The 22,993-nt window shown below is 43.6% G+C and overlaps 1 protein-coding gene across 1 annotated transcript in view; it reads left to right on the top strand.

The window, feature by feature from the left end:
- CDH9 (cadherin 9) overlaps positions 1 to 22,993 on the top strand; it is a 134,560-nt gene that overhangs the window by 11,487 nt on the left and 100,080 nt on the right. The gene's annotated exons all lie outside the window — the stretch shown is intronic.

Genomic DNA, 22,993 nt, shown 5'->3' with positions numbered 1-22,993 from the left:
ATTACAATATTATGGAAACTTGGGAAAGTAGGATGTTATGTTGGAACATTAAGATGTTATTGTATATCAAACCATCTTTGATGAGAGAAAAAGTCTAAGTATCCTATTTATGATTAACAGGAAAAGCACTCCTCATTATGTATGCTACCAGACTTTCTGGCATTTCTATCGGTGATAAACAACAAATATGCATTTCTATTCATTTTGAAAATGGAAATCAATTGCACAGGTAACAAACCGCCAACAAGCCTGCATTTCCTACTCATGAATAATGCATCTTGTCATTCCGTGTCAATCTATGAGACGTAAATGTGCCTGATTGCTTTATTAGCGTTTGAAAATGAAAATAAAGTGACATTCATGTTGTCCTGTGCTCTAAAACCTGATGAGTATGGTTAATTCATTTCCTTAGTCCCTTCTGTACTCTACATGTGACAAATGGTAAATGTCTTAGACGAGGAAGACATGAGTTTAAAAAGAAGTAGTAAGAACAGGAAAAACAACAAGAAACATGGCAGTAAATTCTGCATTTTGGGGAAGATGGATAAAACTTCTTATAGAGTGAAAAACCATTTATTGCAAGCATTATTTAAAAGCACACTAGTGAAATCATGGTTAAATTTAAATATTTTCCACCACTTTATGTAAACCGCTTGTAATTTTTTTTTATTTTTATTGTATTTATCACTCTATACATTTTGTTAAATAAATAACTTCTGAAATATTTCACTAAACCTTTGGGGGATGTTAAAAAGTGCTTATTATTATTATTATTATTATTATTATTATTATTATTAATATTTTCATACACAGAATAATACCTATTAAGATCCCAAGCCTATTGACACGTGCCCAAAATTACTTCACCCACACCAATAATCCTACCTGTTTACCAGCATCCAGAGTCTACAACCACACACACAGATTTTCAGCAACCACACACAGATTTTCAGCAAACAAAATACAATTCACAAGAATAAGCAAAAAGCAAAACAGAAAGACCCTCACTCTCCCCTACACACAAATACACAGGAAAGGATACAAACACATGCAAGGATGTTGTAGAGAAGAAGGAAAGCCCACCTGTTTCTGAAACAGGGACAACAGACTTCTCCCCCTTGGTTCACCAATTGACACTGACTGCGGATGTGTATTTACATCAAGGTAAAAGCAGAACATCATGAATGGATAACCTCTGTATGTATACATCCAAATATCATTGGTGTAATGCTTCTAATGGGATGATCATGCATACTCCATGTATGTACATTCCATCCCATGTAAAGGTAAAGGTAAAGGGACCCCTGACTATTAGGTCCAGTCGTGACTGACTCTGGCGTTGTGGCACTCATCTTCCTTTATTGGCCAAAAGAACCAGCTTACAGCTTCCGGGTCATGTGGCCAGCATGACTAAGCCACTTCTGGTGAACCAGAGCAGTGCACGAAAACACCGTTTACCTTCCCGCTGGAGCGGTACCTATTTATCTACTTGCACTTTGACGTGCTTTCGAACTGCTAGGTTGGCAGGAGCAGGGACTGAGCAACGGGAGCTCACCCCGTCGCGGGGATTCAAACCGCCGACCTTCTGATCGGCAAGTCCTAGGCTCTGTGGTTTAACCCACAGTGCCACCCGCATCCCTTCCATCCCATGTAGCCATGTGCAATTATGCATCCTGAGAGCTGGAGTGGCATGAATATGCTGTTACACTGCACTGGCAGGCAGCAAAACCAGCAGTGCAGCAAAGCATGGGAGCCTGCTGCCTGGTCAACAAGGAGTTTTATTTATATTTATTTAATGTAAGATCCATTTCCAGTCCTTTCTTGTCCTTCACCCTGAAGATCCCAGGGTGGGTTGCAGCAATTTAACATACAATATATAAAACCCAGTAACATAGTTACCAAAAGCCAGTAGAACTGTGTCAGCCAGCTCAGAACAGTGTAGATTAGGAGTAGGCAAACTACGCCACCCAAGCTGGATCAGGCCCCCAGGGTTCTAAATCCGGCCTGCCCGGCCATTTAAGAACCCGCCGCGAAGCCAAGACTCCTGGCAATGGCAACGGGGGGAAGAGGCTGAGTGACGGCGGCTCTGCCAATCAAACACCATGCCTGGTTTACCTCAGCGTGGGGACGTCTCTGCCAATTAAATGCCACACCTGGTTTACCTCAGCATGGCACAGGGACATCTCTGCCAGCCAATCAAACGCTGTGCTGCACTGAGGTAAACCAGGCACGGTCTTTGATTGGCAGAGCTGCCACCGCTTGGCCTCTTCCTCCTGCCGCCACCGCCCTGGTGGTCCTGTGGCTGCTGCCAATCTGTGTCCCCATGAGGGGGGCGGCAGCAGTATTCCTAAGGAGGACAGCCAGCCCAGGCTAGAGGTCAATGGGGCTGCTGCCATGCTTCCATTGACGGCCAACGTGATGGTGGAGGACGATGAGGCCAGTGGCCAAGTGGCCCAGGCAGCAGCCTTCACCTCCAGGGAGCAGGAGGATGAAGGGGCAGAGACACCTGCACAGGGTGGCAGCCGCAGGTGAGGCACCAGCTTATCCTTGTCTCTGTCTCTGTCCTCTTGAGGAGGTGCACAGGGCAGTGTGTGCCGCTCTCAGCCAGCTCCTGCGGACTCCCGGCTTCCAAGGTGCCTAGCTCCCACAAGCGCGCCAGCCCACTCTCCAAAACTTCCCGTCCGGCCCCCGACAGTGTCTGAGGGACAGTGAACTGGCCCCCTGTTTAAAAAGTTTGAGGACCCCTGGTATATATTCGCCAAAAGAGATAAGTCCCTGAGTGAGAGCAAAGGGAGGAAATAGCTTGGCCTCTGTGACATAATCATATAGCCAACTCTGATGATCTATGTGGCACCATAAGAGCTTCGTGTTCACTATTTGACCCTGGGCTGGTTGGAATGACACACTGAAGAAGGCTTAAAGAGGGAGAAGCATATCAGGTCATTTAATAGTAAAATTTCAAAACGAAAGACCTCGAAAATAGAGGGTGGGTTTTCAAACAGCCTTGAAAGCCTACTTTTTGCATAGAGAAGCAAATCTTGTGAACATTTGGCGCAGCTCAAGTAAAATTGGTTCCTCCCCAAACTGGGGTTTCTTTTAGCTTTAGATAGCAGTACTTCCTTCCTTACAAAGATAATACATGATTCAATTTAGGGCTTATTTCCAGCACCAAATAAAGAGAAGGAGTTCAGTGCTTATAAAATATGCTACACTACTTAATAATGTAGAGATTGTGTTACGGACTCCCCACGCTAACATTTAAACCCTATGAACTATCCTTCCCTTTTCATGTTATAATCCCAAAACCGTGTGGGTTACTGTAATGCTATAAACTCCTCTCTGCTATTCACACCGTTTCATAACAATGGAACCTTTGGAGGCATTGAAAATGAATCCAAAACCACACACGACCAAAAACCCAAATGAAAATAAGAAAGAATGAAAAAACCCACATTGTTTCGAAATATATAGGCCACCTCTGGGAATACAACATTAGAATTACATCCCAGTATACTGCTCCCCCACCTTACCCCATAATTATTGTAACAGACCAGATAAACCTTAGGTTTAGGAGCACATATATTAAAATCAAATCAAAGTATGTATGGAATGGATGAGGGCATCTTCCCTAAATTCTACCTGCAGGAGAATGTGCCAGAACTATTCAGTTAGTTGGCCTTTCTGTGATAGGGTTTATTTATGTCCTGGTTTTTACTTTTAGAGATATGGCAACCCTAGATTTCTCAACCCTGATTTGATTCATCTCTAGCTGTGCACACACAATGTCTCGTCCATATATAACCCGGTGTCAACCTTTAGATCCTTCAGACCTTGGCTGTCCTTGCATTCTTCCCGTTAGCATCTCCTCCACTCTTTGCCTTTGGCACCTTCCTGCTATACCTTGATTTCCCATCACACCAGCTTTCTAACTTCATTTATTTTAATGTCAGTACACCTCAAACCTGCCACTGGTGAAGTTCTCACTCCTGATGCCTCCAGACTTCTGATGTCAGCTTCATTTAAACATGGCAGCATTATGAAAATTGGTGGTGGTAAGGTTGCTAAGTTTCTGACTTCACTAAATTTAAACCCTGGTGACTGGGAACAGCTTTCAAAACTGTGAAGGGGAGACCCCTACTAAATAAGCTGAGAAGGGGAAGATATGGAGGCAGTGAGAGATTTTACTTTCTTGGGCTTCATGATCACTGCAGATGGTGACAGCAGTCACAAAATTAAAAGACCCCTGCTTCTTGGGAGAAAAGTGATGAAAAAACTAGACAGCATCTTAAAAAGCAGGGACATCACCTTGCCAACAAAGGTCCGTATAGTTAAAGCTATGGTTTTCCAAGTAGTGATGTATGGAAGTGAGAGCTGGACCATAAAGAAGGCTGATCACTGAAGAATTGATGCTTTTGAATTATGGTGCTGGAGGAGATTCTTGAGAGTCCCATGGACTTCAAGAAGATCAAACCTATTCATTCTGAAGGAAATCAGCCCTGAGTGCTCACTGGAAGGACAGATCCTGAAGCTGAGGCGCCAATACATGAGAAGAGAAGACTTCCTGGGAAAGACCCTGATGTTAGGAACGTTTGAGGGCACAAGGAGAAGGGGACAACAGAGGATGAGATGGTTGGACAGTGTTCTCAAAACTACTAACATGAGTTTGACTAAACTGCGGGAGGCAGTGGAAGACAGGAGTGCCTGGTGTGCTCTGGTCCATGGGGTCACGAAGAGTCAGACACAGCTAAATGACTAAACAACAACAATCTTATGCACACTAAACTTAATGTGTGACTTACTCTGAAGTGAAAATGCATAAAATTGGATCTACCTTTGTGTGGATTTACACATTACTACTATGTGCAAGATTTCTGGCACAGAAAACATGTGTATGTTTCAAAATGTGTATTAAAAAAAGTCAATAATTATGTTAATTCAATTTGGGCTACAGTTTGTGCACACAATTTATTCTTTTATGTTGGAGAGTATGGAGTTATCTGACCCCTGAGCCGCCTGAAGGCAATCCTGTATAGGGAAGGTTTTTAATGTTATATTATGTTTTTATATATGTTGGAAGCTGCCCAGAGTGGCTGAGGCAACCCAGTCAGATGGGTGGGGTATAAATAATAAAATTATTATTGTTATTGTTATTATTGTTGTTGTTGTTGTTGTTGTTGTTGTATAAGACATCCCTATTTTCATTGGATAAATGTTGCCTACAACACTGACAGATTGTTACTTCCTTCAAGGGAAACCACAGATCAGAAATAATATGTTGTGGGATGACAGGCTAGCCTTCCAAGTGTTGTAATACAGTGCACAATTGTACACAACAATGCACAAAAAAGGGAAGACAGGCAAACTCTCTCACTCACATGGACCTGAGCTTTTATTCTTGCTGTTTCAGCCTTGCCCTTTCCCATGTTAATGAGCACAATGAGGTCAGGGAAGTGCAATGGTCCTGCTGCATCTGCTAATGAAAACAGTTTGTGGTGCTTAGGGTAGAATTGAAAGGCTACATTGTTTTCAACTCAGCAGGGTGTACAAAAGATGACCCACACTTTCACTGAATGTTTGGCCCTAATAAGGAAGACTCAGCCCCTTCCTTCATTTGAGGACATTCCTGCTGCAACTGGGCACCAAGGTTTGCTTTTCACTAAAGGACCAAGTAGGAGGGAGAACAGTTACAGAGTTCACAGGAAAGATACCGTCAATTGCAGATACTCACAAAGACATCGTCAGTGCTAGTCCTCCTCAGAGTTAATAGACAGGACTGAGGGAGCGATCCTGGGTGTCACACAAATTTGGCCTATTTAAAGAGGATACAATGGACAATGCCCTCTTACCATATGGTACCATGTAGCCATAGTAGGGGCAAGAACATGCAATTGCTATGCAAGCCAGGATCAACAGCCAAATTAGTGTATGGCAGTCAAGACACAGAAAACAAAGTTTTCCCTCACAAAACACATGATAAAGTTCTGGAACCCACCGCCACAAAAGCAGACCCTCCAAGTGTCCCTATTTTCGAAGGATAGTCCCCGATTTTCAGAAGACATTTCTGATTTGATCCCCAAATATCCCAGCTTTTCCTTAGGACATCCCTATGTTCACCAGAGAAATGTTGGAGGGTATGATAGGGCCAGTGGCGTCAGTGGCGTAGCGTGGGTTGTCAGCACCCGGGGCAAGGCAAGTAATTTGTGCCCCCTAACCCGTGGATTTGCGCCCCCTAACCCGTGGATTTGCGCCCCCTAACCCTAACCCCCAGATGTTGCGCCTGGCCCCCCTGCACCCCCCACGCTACGCCGCTGAGTGGTGTAGCTAGCCGCTTGGGCACCCGGGACAGGTCACACAGGGGGCAGGGAGAGAAACCGTGGCTCAGGTGTGCTGCGGGCCCAGCTCAGATTGTAGGGCCAGTGAGTGCCAGCTGCATCCTTTTCAGCTGCCCTCTGGCAGCTGGGGAGGACGCAGCAGCTCAACGCCCTGTAAGCACAGCCCCAGGTGGTGCTGCTTTGGGGAACGACATGCCATGTTCTGGGGCACCTGGACTTGGGCATCACCTTGGGCTCTGGCATGCTGCCCCTAAGGTAAGTGCCGCCCCCCAGGTATGCGACTGGCTATGACATCCTTATTTTTGTCAGAGAAATGTTGGAGGGCATTCATAGAATCATAGAGTTGGAAGAGACCACAAGGGCCATCGAGTCCAACCGCCTGCCAAGCAGGAAACACCATCAGAGCACTCCTGACATATGGTTGTCAAGCCTCTGCTTAAAGACCTCCAAAGAAGGAGACTCCAACACACTCCTTGGCAGCAAATTCCACTGTCGAACAGCTCTTACTGTCAGGAAGTTCTTCCTAATGTTTAGGTGGAATCTTCTTTCTTGTAGTTTCGATCCATTGCTCCGTGTCCGCTTCTCTGGAGCAGCAGAAAACAACCTTTCTCCCTCCTCTATGTGACATCCTTTTATATATTTGAACATGGCTATCATATCACCCCTTAACCACCTCTTCTCCAGGCTAAACATGCCCAGCTCCCTTAGCCGTTCCTCATAAGGCATTGTTTCCAGGCCTCTGACCATTTTGGTTGCCCTCCTCTGGACACGTTCCAGTTTGTCAGTGTCCTTCTTGAATTGTGGTGCCCAGAACTGGACACAGTACTCCAGGTGAGGTCTGACCAGAGCAGAATACAGTGGCACTATTACTTCCCTTGATCTAGATGCTATACTCCTATTGATGCAGCCCAGAATTGCATTGGCTTTTTTAGCTGCCGCGTCACACTGTTGGCTCATGTCAAGTTTGTGGTCAACCAAGACTCCTAGATCCTTTTCATATGTACTGCTCTCAAGCCAGGTGTCATTCCATGTCACTAACTCAGATAGTTTCTAATCCCTTTCTCTCTAAAAAATAATATTATTTCTTTTAGAAGGGATATAGTAATAGGCTTTAGTTTTCGTAGTTGAATGGACCTCCCTGTTCAGTGGTAATATACATTTGAATATCAGATGCAGGAGGAGACAAGCAAAGGAAAAAGATTTTTGCTTCCATGTTCTGCTTGCTAGTTTCCCAAAGGTATTGAACTGCTAGCTGCTTGCGATGTAGTGAGGAGCCAGAGGCAGTTTTGGTTTCATCTAGTAGGATTCTTTATGGTGTTTTTATTATTATTAAAAAAGCAGGAACCAGGAGCATTTGAGGATGTTCCCTCCCACCCGTAAACACCTACAGCTTTATGAGGTAAACAATCCTATAAATGTGCTTGCAGCCAACTTAGGAAACAGAGCACTTCTCTCAGAGCTATCACTGGGAAGCGCCACAGCTACGTGGCTTTCTCCTCCACCGCACAATTAGTGTTTAAATTATGGGTTTGTGAAGTATAGAAAGGCTCCAATACAAAACATATTCTGTTTTATTAAGGGAAATAATTGGGGAGAGGTTGCTGTAAAAATGTAACATAAAATGAGACCCATTAATTTTCTGCTCCCCTCACCTCAAGTTGATTAGCACAAATTAAATTTCATGCTAGTCAGCCTGGGCACTTAGCAGGCAGTAAAAGGAATCCTGAATTTCAAAAGAGATTGTAGCAAAGCACACACATTGGAAGTGCTCGTTGTGACGGCATAAGAAATGTGCACATCTTAACAACAATCGATGAAATGAGGGCTTCTTTCCAGTGAGTATCCTATAATGGGCCATCCTTATTATTTTTTTCAATCAATACACCTATCACTTAATGGCAGAGAAGGCTGGCATTACACCTTGAGCACGATGTTCATATTTACTCACATTTTGATGTGCCTTTGAAAGATGGCATCACTTAGCTTAAGGATAGCATTCACTGCAGGGGGTTGGACTAGATGACTCTAGGAATCCCTTCCAACTCTAATATTCTATGAGTCTTTGAAACTACAAGAACTGTGATTCATTCTCTCTCTCTCTCTCTCTCTCTCTCTCTCTCTCTCTCACACACACACACACACACACACACAGAGAGAGAGAGAGAGAGAGAGAGAGAGAGAGAGAGAGAGAGAGAGAGAGAGATATCTACAAAACGTTCTATATACCAGGGTGGCTAGTATTTTTTAGCTTAACATCTGCACCACATATACAGCACACAAACCTACACAAACAGTTTATACACTCGTCAAGCATGCAGTCACACAACTTTCTCTTTCACTCTCTCACACACAAATATGTTCCTCAGTCAGGAGAAATGGCAGGATATAAACTGAATCAATCAATCAATCAATCAATCAATCAATCAATCAAATGCATGCATGCAGTCATACACTTGTATTCACTCACACTGTAGTGTGATGCATATACCTTCCAAAGGGGGAGTGCGTAGCGCTGTGGTCTAAACCACTGAGCCTCTCAGGCTTGCTGATTGGAAGGTTGATGGTTCAAATCCATGTGACAGGTTGAACTCCCGTTGCTCTGGCCCAGCTTCTGCCAACCTAGCAGTTCAAAAGCACACCAGTGCAAGTAGATAAATAGGTACTGCTACAGCGCAGAGGTAAATGGTGCTTCCTCTGGCGCTCTGGCACTCGTCATGGTGTCCTGTTGCGCCAGAAGTAGTTTAGTCATGCTGGCCACATGACCTGGAGAGCTGTCTGCGGACAAACACCAGTTCCCTCAGCCTGAAGTGAGATGAGTGTCGTTCCACCATAGTCGCTGTTTACTGGACATAATGGTCCAGGGGTCCTTTACCTTTACCTTTTACCTATAACTTCTACAGGTGCCACTTCCTGACCTTGCGCTCCTTCCTCTTCTTGGGCACCTCTTACCTACAGTGGCAACACACAAGAAGAAAAGGAGCTTTTGCAAGGTCAGGAAGAGGTGCCTTTGGAAAGTACCAAATTGGCTGGGGGCTTCACAGATCACCTGAAAAAGCTTGGTAGGCCCGATCCAGTCTGTTGTCCACAGATTCACCACCTTGCCGTATAATTTTGCCTGCCAAACAACGGGAATAGAAGTATGTTTAAAAGCCACATGCACTGTCTGCATTTTGTTTAAAAGTGATGCTCATATTTTCATTTCTTTTCCGATGAATGGGCTCAGTTTTCTTAATCTGCAAAAATGTATACAGGAAGAGTTTCAAGGAATTAATGGGTACGGACATACCTGTACGACACTTGTTTCGGTATTATTGCGGTGACTCTCACTGTTTGTCTATATTTCCTTCAGTAAACATGATGCCCATAGGGCTAGTGATGGTTTCTGTGGATAGCGTTTTTGACACAGGACATGAATGACAAGGTTATAATTATTTACATAACAATGAGGGGTGGCTATTCCCTTTGATAAAATTTCTTAGCATGTAGCAAAGGGATCTAGAGAAAAACCGCTCCAAAATTAAGCCAGAGAAAAAAATGTACTTAAAGAATGGCAGAAGAGTATCATGTTTCATTCATTGGAACACACATGGAAAACATGGTGAATTAAACATCAGCATATCTATTGATACAGATAGACACATCAATACTCATTTAGCTCCATCTACTGTCAATATCAGTCTAGCTATCAATGGTGCCGACTTGCCCTCTGCATTGTGGGGTGCAACATGTGACTTGTCACGTTACATGTCACATGATGTGTCCCGTCCCCCACCTAGCACACAAGTGTTCATGCACCAGGCCAGGGTGTGCAGGTGTCCTGCGGCCATGATGCTGGCACTCGTGCACAAGGTGGGGAATGGGGAACACAATGGGGAACATGGAGGGCCTCCTCTTCCCTTTGTCACATTGGGAGGGTAGAAGGAGGCGGAGCGGGCCCCCAGGATTTGGGGGCGCCCAGCCCCCACATTGAAAAAATTGTGTGTGTGTGTGTGTGTGTGAAGACTCTTCAGCCCCCACCACTTGGCATGCCTGCTAGCCATTAATATTTGCACTGGATTCTTGCATCCGACATTCATAGCACAAAGAGCTCAATGGCTGCATTGATCTTGACACTAAACATGACAAGGCCCATTTGCAAATGGGGAGAAGGGGAGGAACAAATTCTTTCATAATCAATCAATTAATCAATCAATCAATCAATCTGTAAAGGGGTGTGGATATATGTACACCACTGATGCAGAAAGCTAATAAAGATTAGATCTAAGACTCCAGCAAAGTGAGTGTAGCTGGCAGCAAAACAGGACATAATCAGTGCATCCCAGACAAGTGTGGAATTGGTTGCTGCTATCACAAAATCAGTGTTGGGGGAGGGAGGAACCAGTGGGACGGCCTAAAATGGAGACTGTCACCATGGATTAGAAGCTGGAGTAATTGCATTTTGCAGCATTTTGCTTTCTTGAACATTGCTACTCAAACAAACAAACAAACCTAATATTTACTGAGAGCTAGCTGGTTGGTCACTGTGAGAAATGGAATGGTGAGCTAGAGATAGCTGATTCAGGCTATGTTGGTCACCACCATGTAGAGAACATGCTGGAGACATGAAAATAGAAGTCAGATGTTGCTACAGCAGCAGCAGCAGCAGCAATCTTCAAACTGAGCCTTAAATGGCAGCAAGCTCCACCTCCACTAAGAGTTGCTACTGCATTTAGAAGGGCCCAGCCAGTTTTTAGTGGTTGTTAGCTCTGAAGGAGGAGGGGAACTCTTGTGGGTGTCAAATGTGGGAGAACATTATGTTCTTGAGCCAGAGGGGTACTCCCCACACAAACTATTATTCCTGTCGGTTAGGTGTTGTGAGGGCAATTCCCTCTCCTACTTTGAATTGCCAGCAGCCTCTTTGGAAAGGGGACATTTGACTTCAGGGTCAGCACAAAACCACCAGCAGCCGCATCACATGCAGGGTTTTTTTCCAGCTGGAATTCAGTTCCGGCACATCTCAGTTGGTTGCCATTGCCATTATAAAAGAACAAGGGTTTATGGTGAGTTCTGGTACATCTTTTTCTAGAAAAATAGCACTGATCATATGTTCAGGGAAGTTTTTAATGTGTGACATTTTAATGTATTTTTAATCTTTGTTGGAAGCTGCCCAGAGTGGCTGGGGAACAAATAAATTATTATTATTATTATTATTATTATTATTATTATTATTATTATTATTATTTTGAACCTACTCCAAGGGGCTAAGAGCAGCATATATGGATTGTTCCACTTTTTCCACACAACAATAACAGCCACTACTCCTGAGGAAGATTTTCAGGGTCTGACTTGATGTTGATAATGAAGGATAAATTGGATCAGTAGGTTTGCTTCTTCTGCAATTCATCTCTCTCTCTCTCTCTCACTTGGCTTGGTCAGATTCTGACAACAACTTTGGAACTCTACTACCAGAATCTGTTTGGAAGATGTTCCACACTTTAGATCCCCACAAAAGAGCCTATTTACTGCAGCATGCTGAACAATTCAGAATGGTACAATAAACCAAAGTTAGCTGATGCCCGTACTGATCTGTTCTGCGTAGCCTGCAGGAGTTTATAATCTGTAAGCAATATGTTAAGCAATAATGGTATCCTGCACAAACATGCTTTTCTTAAACGGCACATTAAAAATATATGCTGAGGGAGTAAATTAAGGCAAAGAAAAGAAGAAAAACTGAAAATGACTGATCTGCATTAGATACCGTGACTCAATGGGAATCTTTCTAATAAGCCCACCTGGTGTTCCATGAATGCCTAAGGACTGGTTTTCAAAGGTGTCATAAGCATAAATAAAACAGTGCTGCTCCTATTTACCAGCCAGCTGAACTGTTCTATAAATGCGAGCAAAGGTGATTCAATTAAAACAACACTTACTGCTCAGCACTTTTGAGAGTCTAGCTCTCTTATTGGATGCCAAAAACCTGGCTGTTTGCTCCAAGTCTTCTGATGTTGGAAAACATCAAAATACATCACAAGAAGAAGCCATAGCAAACCCCAGGAAAAACAAAGTCCAAAAACAACACAATGAGAGACAGTTTTGGCATTACTCATTCTAAATACCGTATTTTTCGCCCTATAGGGCGCACCGGCCCATAGGAAGCACCTAGTTTTCAGGGGGGGAAATCAAGGAAAAAAATATGATTCCCCCCCCCCCACAGCTCTGGGAGCAGCGAACAGGCTGCACGCAGCCTGTGCACTACTCCAAGACCTTCTCCCTGCTTTTGCGGGAGGTGGCGGAATTCCCCCATCTCCCGCAAAAGCCCACAGGAGGGAGAAGGGACTGACTCGGCCAGTCAGTCCCTTCTCCCTCCTTGGGGAAAAGCCCCCAAGAGTGGCGTGCTCTTTAAAGGCTGCGCGCCTTCCCGCTGCCCCCCAGCTTGTGGGGCTGGCGGTGGGGGGAAGCACTGCTTTCCCGCACTGCCAGCCTCAAAGAGCAAACTCTCCTGGCTTCAGCGAAAGCAACATGAAGCCTCCGGAGCGCAGGCCAAGGAGCCTGCATTCGCCCCATTGGACGCACACACACTTCCACTTCATTTTCGGAGGGGGAAAAGTGTGTCCTATAGGGCGAAAAATATGGTACTACCTGCAGGGAGGCCCTTACTTGTGGCTATACAGTCAGGGCCGTCTTTACCCGGGGGTGCAAGGGGTGCGGGGCACCCGGGCGCTGAATTCTGGGGGGCGCCAGGCGCCTGCCGCTGAAGCCGCTTAAGCTCTTAACAATCTACCTGTTATGAAATAATAAATAATGCTGATCAAGCTAGAAAAACAAAATACATATATACCTAGGTATTACCGAAATGTATACCTACTGTTTCACTAAAGGACTTTCGACTTTGTGAGCTCATTTACCAAAGACACGCCATGCCAGCGGTAGCACTTACCATTCACAATGGCGGCGCATGTCAGACTCAACGACGGCGCTTGTCATTCACAATGGTGCCGTGCACGCGAAATTAACTCTTACATCAAAATTTGTGGCGCGGTGCATATGCTAAAGACAGTGCTGTATACAGTCCACAGGTCGGGATGAGAAGAAACAGTTCAGAGATCTGTATCACATGCGCAGTCCCCAAGACTATGCATCCCACCAAGAACTGTGTGCAAATGGCGCCTCTAAATTCTCTACCTTATTTGTGGCCAGAGAAATTGGGGGAAACATTTCCTCTAATTTCTCCAGGGAGAGCAGCATTTCTCCAACAGTTTCTTCCAGAGAGGCTTGCAATTAGAAGTGGCAGTCCTTTCTTTCCTGCTGCTGCAAGAAACCTTCGTTGGGCATTCTGAATAGGGCTTATTTAAGCCTGTGAGGAGTGGGGAGCATGCCCGAGTAGAATAACTCAATTCCCATCCCTGTAGCTCACTGCCTGGTTCAGCTGAGAAGACTCCTGTACCTGTGAAAGCTTTTGCATGTTCGGGTTTTCCAGGATTTTGAAACACACGGGATCTTCCCCAGCCTTCCCCACTGCAGAGAGTCAGGGAATCATAGTTTTGTAGAGTTGGAAGGTCATCTAGTCCAACTCCCTGAAATGCAGGAATCTCAGCTAAAGCATCCATGATGGAGGGCCATCCAACCTCTGCTTAAAAACCGCCAAGGAAGGAGAGTCCTCAATGTAGGCCACCATTTTGCAATCTCCATAAGGTCTCAAATCTAGCCTCATTCTGGAACATTGTGTGACCAGGCGTGACAGCCCCAGCCCCCAGGGATCACAAGAAAGCAAGAGACTCTGACACATGTTATGGAATTAAAATTAGGCCACAACTTTATTTAAACTTCCGTATGTAGGAAGACCTTGGCTTAGGCCTTGGGTGTGTATCCCTCCCCTCAGGTTGGCCCTTTGGTTGGTCCCCACAGCCCTTCACTTCATCAGATCTGGCCCTTTTTGAAAGAAGTTTGGACACCACTGCAAAGTCTAACCCATGGCTGATCAATCTGTGCCCTCCCAGTTGTCATTAAACTCCATCTACCCTCAGCCCCTAGCCAGCATTACCAATTGCCAATTCTAGAAGGAGGTGGAGGTCCCATGTTCCCCAGGCCTATTTAAGATTCTCTGCCGCTCAGCTTGAAGGTTGCTCCAGAGGGTGAGGAAGATAGGCATTTGCCCTTTCAGTTCCTTCTGCTTGCCTCATGTTGTGGTCTTTGTAGGCTATAAACCTGAAAACAAACTGTTTCAAACTGCTCTCCTCCCCCTCCCCAAATAATTATATTTACAGCACCAAGCTGCTAAGCTGCTTTATTATTGCCTGGGGTGGGGGTGGTTAAAACTAGCAAAGGCCCTACCACCCCAACATCACTGCTGCTTTCTGTTTTTGCACCACCCACCCACGGGATTTTAGAAAGCACTCTAAGGGAATTCTCAATTCAATATCCTTGAGTTTTGGAAGGTAGTGGAGCCCGAACCCCTTGCAAAGCTTTTGTGGTTTTATGCTTGATTTGAACTAATTTTATCTTTTGCATCTCTTTTGCAACTTTATGTGCTTCTTTATTTTTATTATTACAAATATAAAAAAATGTAACAAACAAAAATATATGTAAGGCAGGAACCAAGAGAAAAGCAACTGATGGTTCATTCTGTTAAGAGAATTAGAGCAGACAAGCTGGTATCTGCATAGACCAGACCCTCCAAGTGTCCCTATTTTCCAGGGACGTCCCTGATTTACAGAAGCCATCCCGGTTTCTCATTTGATCCCAGAATGCCCTGCTTTTTCTTAGGACATTCCTATTTGCATTCAATAAATGTTGGAGGATATGGTAGAATGTCTCCATCTTCATCAGAGAAATGCTGGAGGGTATGGAGTTATCCAACTTCCATATTGGGAAGGATTTTTTAAAAAATGTTTAATGTTTTACTATGTTTTTCTAGATGCTGGAAGCCACCCAGAGTGGCAACCCAGTCATATGGGTGGGGTATAAATAGTAAAGTCCTTCTTATTATTATGGAATAGGATGTCCCTATTTTCATCAGAGGGACGTGGGTGGCACTGTGGGTTAAACCACAGAGCATAGGACTTGCTGATCAGAAGGTTGGCAGTTCGAATCCCCACGATGGGGTGAGCTCCTGTTGCTCATCCCAGCTCCTGCCAACCTAGCAGTTCGACAGCACGTCAAAGTACAAGTAGATAAATAGGTACCGCTCCGATGGGAAGGTAAACGGTGTTTCCTTGTGCTGCTCTGGTTCTCCAGAAGCGGCTTACTCATGCTGGCCACATGACCTGGAAGCTGTACGCCGGCTCCCTCGGCCAATAAAGCAAGATGAGTGCCGCAACCCCAGAGTTGGCCACGACTGGACCTAATGGTCAGGGGTCCCTTTACCTTTATTTTTATCAGAGATACCCTTGTGGAGGGTATGATCGACATGTGAAATTCAGACACAAGAATAACTTGAGTCCTTAAACCAGTAGGTCTCTCCACAAGTTTACATGAGATTGAGGTGGCCTTCTGATTTGGTCTTTGTGGCACATTAATGAAACAAGCGGTTGCCATACAAGATCTTTTTGTAACTTTACTGTACACCTCATAGAAACCACAGTGTTGTGCATTGCTGAAATAAATGGAGCCTGGAGCCTTGCACTTATGTCAGCTTGGCACACTGCCGCTTCATTCTGCTGTATATGTAGATCCAGCTTTGATTCCTTGTAGGGACTGCAGCCCTAAGACAAATACAAGGTCAAAATCATGGCCTCTTAAAGCAAAGGCGGGAATGTGTACATTGCCCAAGCAATGGAGAATCAGAAAGGGAAGGGATTCAGCCTCTCTTAAATGGGCTCTGTATTATTCAAAGGGAGATCAGAGAAAATTTATCGTTAAGCTAATATGAACATATGGATTATAGAATTATTTATGAAAAACATTCAGTCAGATGTATTGATCAGAGCAGCTTAAAGAACCACTGCCTTTTCAGCAAGCACTACAAAGCCCTGCGGTTTATGTTCTACAAGATTCCATCGGTAAACAATGATTTGTTGCAAATGTGAACATTTGCAACATGGAATGCCTAATCAAGTGTCTTCAGAATATTGGCTCTTTAGACGAACGTTGACACTTCAGAAGCAAATGACTACAAAGCAAAACAGCAATGCCGTTTCTCCTTCTGAATATTAATACCCAAGCGAGAATGTGGTGGGAGCAACAGAGAAATATATGAAAGGAAAATCCTCATAAGTCCTGATCAGAAAAAAGCAGGCTCCCAAGACATACTAAACAGCCGCGTCAAATTTTAAGGAAGACAGAGAAATGTTCACTTGCCGTTGGTCTCCAAATTAAAGAATGAAATGTAAGAACTATATATTGCATACCCTCCAACATTTCTTTGATGAAAATAGGGACATCCTATTCCATGGGTGGTGGTGGTGATGATGAAAATAATAATAATAATAATAATAATAATAATAATAATAATAATAATAATACCCCATCTGACTGGGTTGCCCCAGCCAATCTAGGTAGCTTCCAACAAATATATAAAAAAAATTATAATAAAACATTAAACATTTTTTAAAAAATAAAAATCCCTATATAGGTCTGCCTTCAGTTGCCTTCTAAAGGTTGTATAGTTACTTATCTCCTTGGCTTGGGGGGGGGGTTCACATAATTTTATACCCTCCAACATTTTTCCAATGAAAATAGGGATGCCCCCAAGGAAAAGCAGGAAATTCCGGGATCACATCAGAAATCAGGATGGTTTCTGTAAATCCAGGATTGTCCCTGGAAAACAGGGGCACTTTCAGCGTCTGCAAACGTAGCAGTTGCTTCTCAGGTTTAATGTTGAATGTTGATTGTTTGGCTTGGGCCTGAATGGTTTTTTATGCAGTTAGACTCCTTGCAAACTTTCCACCAGCATGTGGGCTTTGCTGAGTTACAAGGGGCGACAAGGATCTCTTATAGAGCACATAAAGGTAAAGGGACCCCTGACCATTAGGTCCAGTCGTGACCGACTCTGGGGTTGCGGCACTCATCTCACTTTATTGGCCGAGGGAGCCAGCATACAGCTTCCGGGTCATGTGGCCAGCATGACTCAGCCGCTTCTGGCGAACCAGAGCAGTGCACGGAAACGCCGTTTACCTTCCCGTCAGAGCGGTACCTATTTATCTACTTGCACTTTGACGTGCTTTCAAACTGCTAGGTTGGCAGGAGCAGGGACCGAGCAACGGGAGCTCACCTCGTCGCGGGGATTCGAACCGCTGACCTTCTGACCAGCAACCCCTAGGCTCTGTGGTTTAACCCACAGTGCCACCTGCGTCCCTTATGAGCACATAGGGACATCCTAAGGAAAAGCAGAAACCGGGATGGCTTCTGTAAATCCAGATTGTCCCTGGGAAATAGAGACACTTGGAGGGTCTGATACTGCAGTATGCATTCTGTTTATGTGACTAGAATCAACTTGGGCCAGGTAGACATATCAAGCTATTTTATGCTGACCACCTTACTGACAGAGGTTCTCCAAGACCTCAGAAAAAGGTCTGTCCATCTCTGCTAACTAAAAATGTGATGGATTCAGTCTGGGACTTTGCATGCAGAGATATCCCTCACTCCTGAACTGTGAGCCCTGTCTGCTGCTCCTCCATGAGGCACCCCACGGGATTTGAATCCGTGCCTCGCCGCAAGGCACTGAGGCATGCCTTCATTCCATCCCTTGCTGCCCAATTTTATACTGTCACTTTCTGTTCCACATCCATTTATTTATGTGTGATACTGCAGGAGCAGCCACATATATGCCCAGTGTGTTCCTATTTCTCATGCTGTTAATTCTCAGCTTACAAGGGCAAGTGACACAAATGCAGGTCTGTGCACTAAGGATGGAGCAGAAATATTGGTTCATCTGGCTCTTGAATGATGTGGCCTACTTCATACCCCACAAGCTACTACACAGATTGGAATTTAATTATCCATCAGATTCTGAATTTTATAATACAGTTCTTGGCTCAAAAAAGTATAACAACAACAACAACAACATGTTTATTTATTCGTCCCAATCTGGCTGGGTTCCCCCAGGCACTCTGAGCACCTTTGAATACATACAAACACATAATAAAACATCAAACATTAATAGTAACAATCTGATCCAATGTAAAAAAAATTCACAATAACTTTAAAATAAACAACTTATATAAAATAAAGCAATATCCAGTAATCGATTAAAATCCAACCGTGAACAGTAAAATTAAACAACAGCAAATGATAAACAGTTTACAATTACAATAAAGAATTGCTAATCTGCTCTGGTTCGCCAGAAGTGGCTTAGTCATGCTGGCCACATGACCCGGATGCTGTACGCTGGCTCCCTCGGCCAATAAAGCGAGATGAGTGCCGCAACCCCAGAGTCGGCCACAACTGGACCTAATGGTCAGGGGTCCCTTTACCTTTACCTTTAGTCAATAAAAATAATAGCAAATGCATAAAATGTGGGGGCAGGGGGAGAGACACCACAATATATTAGTGTAAAATTCATTAATCAATGCATAACTCCAGTTGCCCAACAACAGTGGCCATTTTTTGTTTTTCTCTTTCAAAGAAATATTTATGTTTAGCTTAGTTTTTGCTCTGCTGCCACAGGCAGCTGTAGAATTCTTCTCAACAATTGTCTTAAAAAACACGCAAAAGCAAGGAAGCAAGCAAGCAAGCAAGCAAGCAAACAAACAAACCAGAATGCCCTGGATGCAGAGAGAGAGAGAGAGAGAGAGAGAGAGAGAGAGAGACTGTCACTGCTGCCATCCATAAACTTTTAAGGAATTTTATCTCCCCCACCAAAAAAAGGTTAAAAAATCACTCTAGATTGGAGAGACCTTAGCGATGCCACACCCCACCTTTTGGAGCTGAAAGTCCTCATTTGAGACCTCTCAACAATATATGGCTTAATACTGGAGCAAAGGCCAATTAGGGGTTTCAAACCCCCTCCACCAAGTTTTATTCACCTTAATTCCTGATTCCCACCTTAATATTTTTTTCCCTCCAGTGTACAAACTAGGTTAAGGTCACTTCCCTTTAACAGAAGGTTAAATATCTTCATACCAGCTCAGCACAATAATAAATAACAAAGTGCCCCAAACATTGGTTCTAGCCATACGTCATTTTGCTCCATCTTGCAGCAGAGCAATAGAAAACTCAACTGCATGTTCTTACAGTTACAAAGGGCATGGGATTAAAAAAGAAAAGAAGTTATGGAAAGTAACCTAAAATTCAAGGTCTAGCAAAGTCCTGTGGCTCCCTCTTTTGGATGGCACATATTTTGAATCTAGCAATAAAAAAAAGAAAAGGAAAAGAAAAACCCCCGCACAAAAGTGACATATCCTTAGCATCGCAAAATGAGCTTCTGTTTGTCTAAAGTGGTAAACAGAGTGAATAAAACATGTTTTTCTATAACAGATTCTTGTAAAGTATAATCATTCTGTACACAGAAAATCTGTAGCCTGTATAAAAATAGACATTCTTTTGCCATTTACTGTTGTGACAAGATTTTCCCAGGCAGGCAGGGTCTTGCGAGAGGAGTTCTCTCCACATAAAGAACACAGGACGCAGGGAGAAAGTAAAAGGGAGATTGTATTGGCTGACACCTTGTTTTTAAGCGGATCAGCACTAACTTTTCTAAAAATGAGGCGGAAAGAAATTGCATATGCCCGGCACAAATTAAAGCCACTTGTGTGTGGGCTGCTTTTCACACCTATCGAAAGAGGCATATTCTGGTGCTCCCGACTGACTCATTCTGCATCTGTAAAGGCGGAAAAAAGCAAAAATGGCCAAACTACTTTTGGAAAAGGAATGGAGGAAAGAGGATCAAAGGATTTCAGTGCATCCCTTTTGAAATGCTATTAATAAATATTTGCATTTGGTACACAAGGATGGGTAGATCTGTCTATTTCAAGCTTTTGCTAGTTTCACAGGCATTCGTTTGTTTGGAAGTCTGTTCCATTCATTTCCGCATTAACCCGCGGTTTAAAAAATCCATGTGAAAATTCATATTTATGTACTCCTTTCAATACATATTTAATTGTGTGAAGCTTTTAGTACGCTCTTTTCAGCAAAGAACCATATTGCAAAAACCAGATAAGTGTGAAATGTGAGGGAATAAAACATGCATTGTAATCTGTGCATTAGTCCAGGAGGTGCTGATCAGATCAGTGCACACGAATTCACAAAGGGGGCAGAACACATCTCTAGCATCTCTTAGACTTGCCTGCTACCCAATGTATTTGAGTCTTGTTGTCTGACTCTGACTCTCCAGAATCCACCTAGAGATGGGTTCCTTCCCATCACCTACTACTTTTAAGTGAGGATGGCTTTAAAAGAGGATTAGACAAATTCAAGGAGGACAAGGATATGACTACTAGCCATAATGACTATCCTCTGCCTCCACAGTCTGGAGGCCACAATGCTTCTGAGTACCAGCTGCTGGAAGCCATAGGAAGGGAAAATGCTCTTGTGCTCAGGTCCTGGCCTGATCCAGGGGTTTGGGCATTGAACCTGGGGAGAAGAAGAAGAACAAGAGGAGGAGGAGGAGTTGGAATTTGGACTTGATATCCCACCTTTCACTCCCCTTAAGGAGTCTCAAAGCAGCTCACAATCTCCTTTCCCTTCCTCCCCCACAACAAACACTCTGTGAGGTGAGTGGGGCTGAGAGACTTCAGAGAAGTGTGACTAGCCCAAGGTCACCCAGCAGCTGCATGTGGAGGAACGGGGAAGCGAACCCGGCTCACCAGATTACAAGTCCACCACTCTTAACCACTACACCACACTGCAGGACCTTCTAACTCCAAAGCGATTGATCTGCCCATCCCATATACAGATAAATCATTTCGTATTTCAGTGGGTGAGTGGAAAGAAAGTCTGCAGCAGTGCCCAAAGGTCTATGTATACGTTCAAGCTTAAATGCCAATGCACTGATGCCTTTTAAGATCCTTTGTTTTCATAGCTCTTTATATTTCATGATAATGATATGCTTACCAATAAACAACAAAGGCAATAGAGGGACTAGCTTTAAATGAAATTCAAAATCTGAATCTACAGCGATTCCTCTGAAGTTCAAAAGCCCATGCCACAATAAATCTGTAGGTTCTTCAGATTGCATGACTCTTTTTTTTTTTTACTCTAGAGTCTAGACTAATGGATGTCAAAGAAACAAACTCCAAATGATATCCAACTGAGATTCACTTTGAGCTTTTATATACGGTAGTACTCTGTAATAATGCAGAATGGTAGAATACTGGAGCCAAGGCTATAATTCACTGATGAACAACGAGCAATGCACACATAGAAAATATATAACCTTTGCTCGTAAACCAAAAAGAAAAAAAAATCCACCCACAATAGAGAAAAGAGAAGCACTTGACATGATTGTCTTGAGATAAATGAGAGCACATCCTTGGAGGCAGATGACTTGCAGAACAAAGGTTTGGATGTGCTCTGAAAAGTTGATTTAAAACCCGCTCTTGTAAACTCAGCACGCTTCTGTAGCTTCTGTGCAGGATTAATTCTTGAAAGGGATATTAGAACACACCAACAGGGCCAAATAAGATCAGCTAAGCTGACCACTGTGATTGATAGTTCCAGCATTCAAAGTACCAAGGAGGTCTTAGCAACACTGAAATAATGCAGGTGTGCTGTTTGGGGAAGTTTTTAATGTTGGATGTTTTATTCTGTTTTTAATCTGTTGGGAGCTGCCCAGAGTGGCTGGGGAAACCCAGCCGGATGGGTGGGGTATAAATAATAATAAAATATTATTATTAATAATATTATTATTATCCTAGATAAATTGGGACTTCTTTCTGATTTTGCTTTAAGCAAGGCTGCCACGGGAAACTCATTTGGAACTCCTCATATGTGACCTTAGACTCTTAGTGTTTGGGACTTATTGTAGCAGTCCCCATGTAACTAGAAGTAGCATTGGAAGAAGGAGTTCTGCAAACTGCTTATTTCTCCCACAGCTCCCCACACCACTACTTGAACTGTTCTTTTCATGGAAGCCACTGCTAGATCATAGACCCTTCTATGAACAGAAGGGCATCCCTGGTTACAGCCCAATGTCTTTCATATTTTGCTTTGCGTAAAGTTTACTCACAATTTCAACACTCCTGTGGTAGTAATGGCTTTGCATGTTTTGGATAATTTCCCATTTGCTTTTCCTTCCAGCATCCTTCATTTTGCCTGTATGGTAATGGTTACATAAAGGAGATTGGAGAAGGATCCACCTGGTCCTCCTATCCAATAAAGTTCATAGCACTTATGTAAGATTCTACATTTTGCACTGATATCTTAATTTTAATCACTGCCCTTTCCCCATTACAGAATTATCAGGGTGCCATGCAAAGACCAATCATTTAGAACATATCACCTGGTTAATTTTTTGGTTGGGGGAATACCAGGTAAAATAAAACGAGAGTTCTCTGGTTGCCTAGAGCAAGTACTTTTTTGTGAGAAAGCCCCAGCAGAGATTTAAAATCACAAAGCATGCAGCAAAGTAAAGCATGGAAATATAGGCTGTTAGGCTTTTACAATATCCCATTCGAAGTTGCTTGCAAAGCTCCCCACTTCCCTTAGCATAGAAAGAGACCACACATTTGGTAAGATAAAAATATGGTTTGCTTGCAAACTCTTCAAAGCTCAGATTCATGTACTTTTCCATACAGCAGCAAGAAAAG

This window comes from Podarcis bocagei (genome assembly GCF_964188305.1).
Source record: "Podarcis bocagei genome assembly, chromosome: 8".
In the NCBI taxonomy this organism is placed as follows: domain Eukaryota; kingdom Metazoa; phylum Chordata; class Lepidosauria; order Squamata; family Lacertidae; genus Podarcis; species Podarcis bocagei.
The sequence above is the reverse complement of the archived record's forward strand: the minus strand, read 5'-3'. Positions and strand labels throughout refer to the sequence as shown.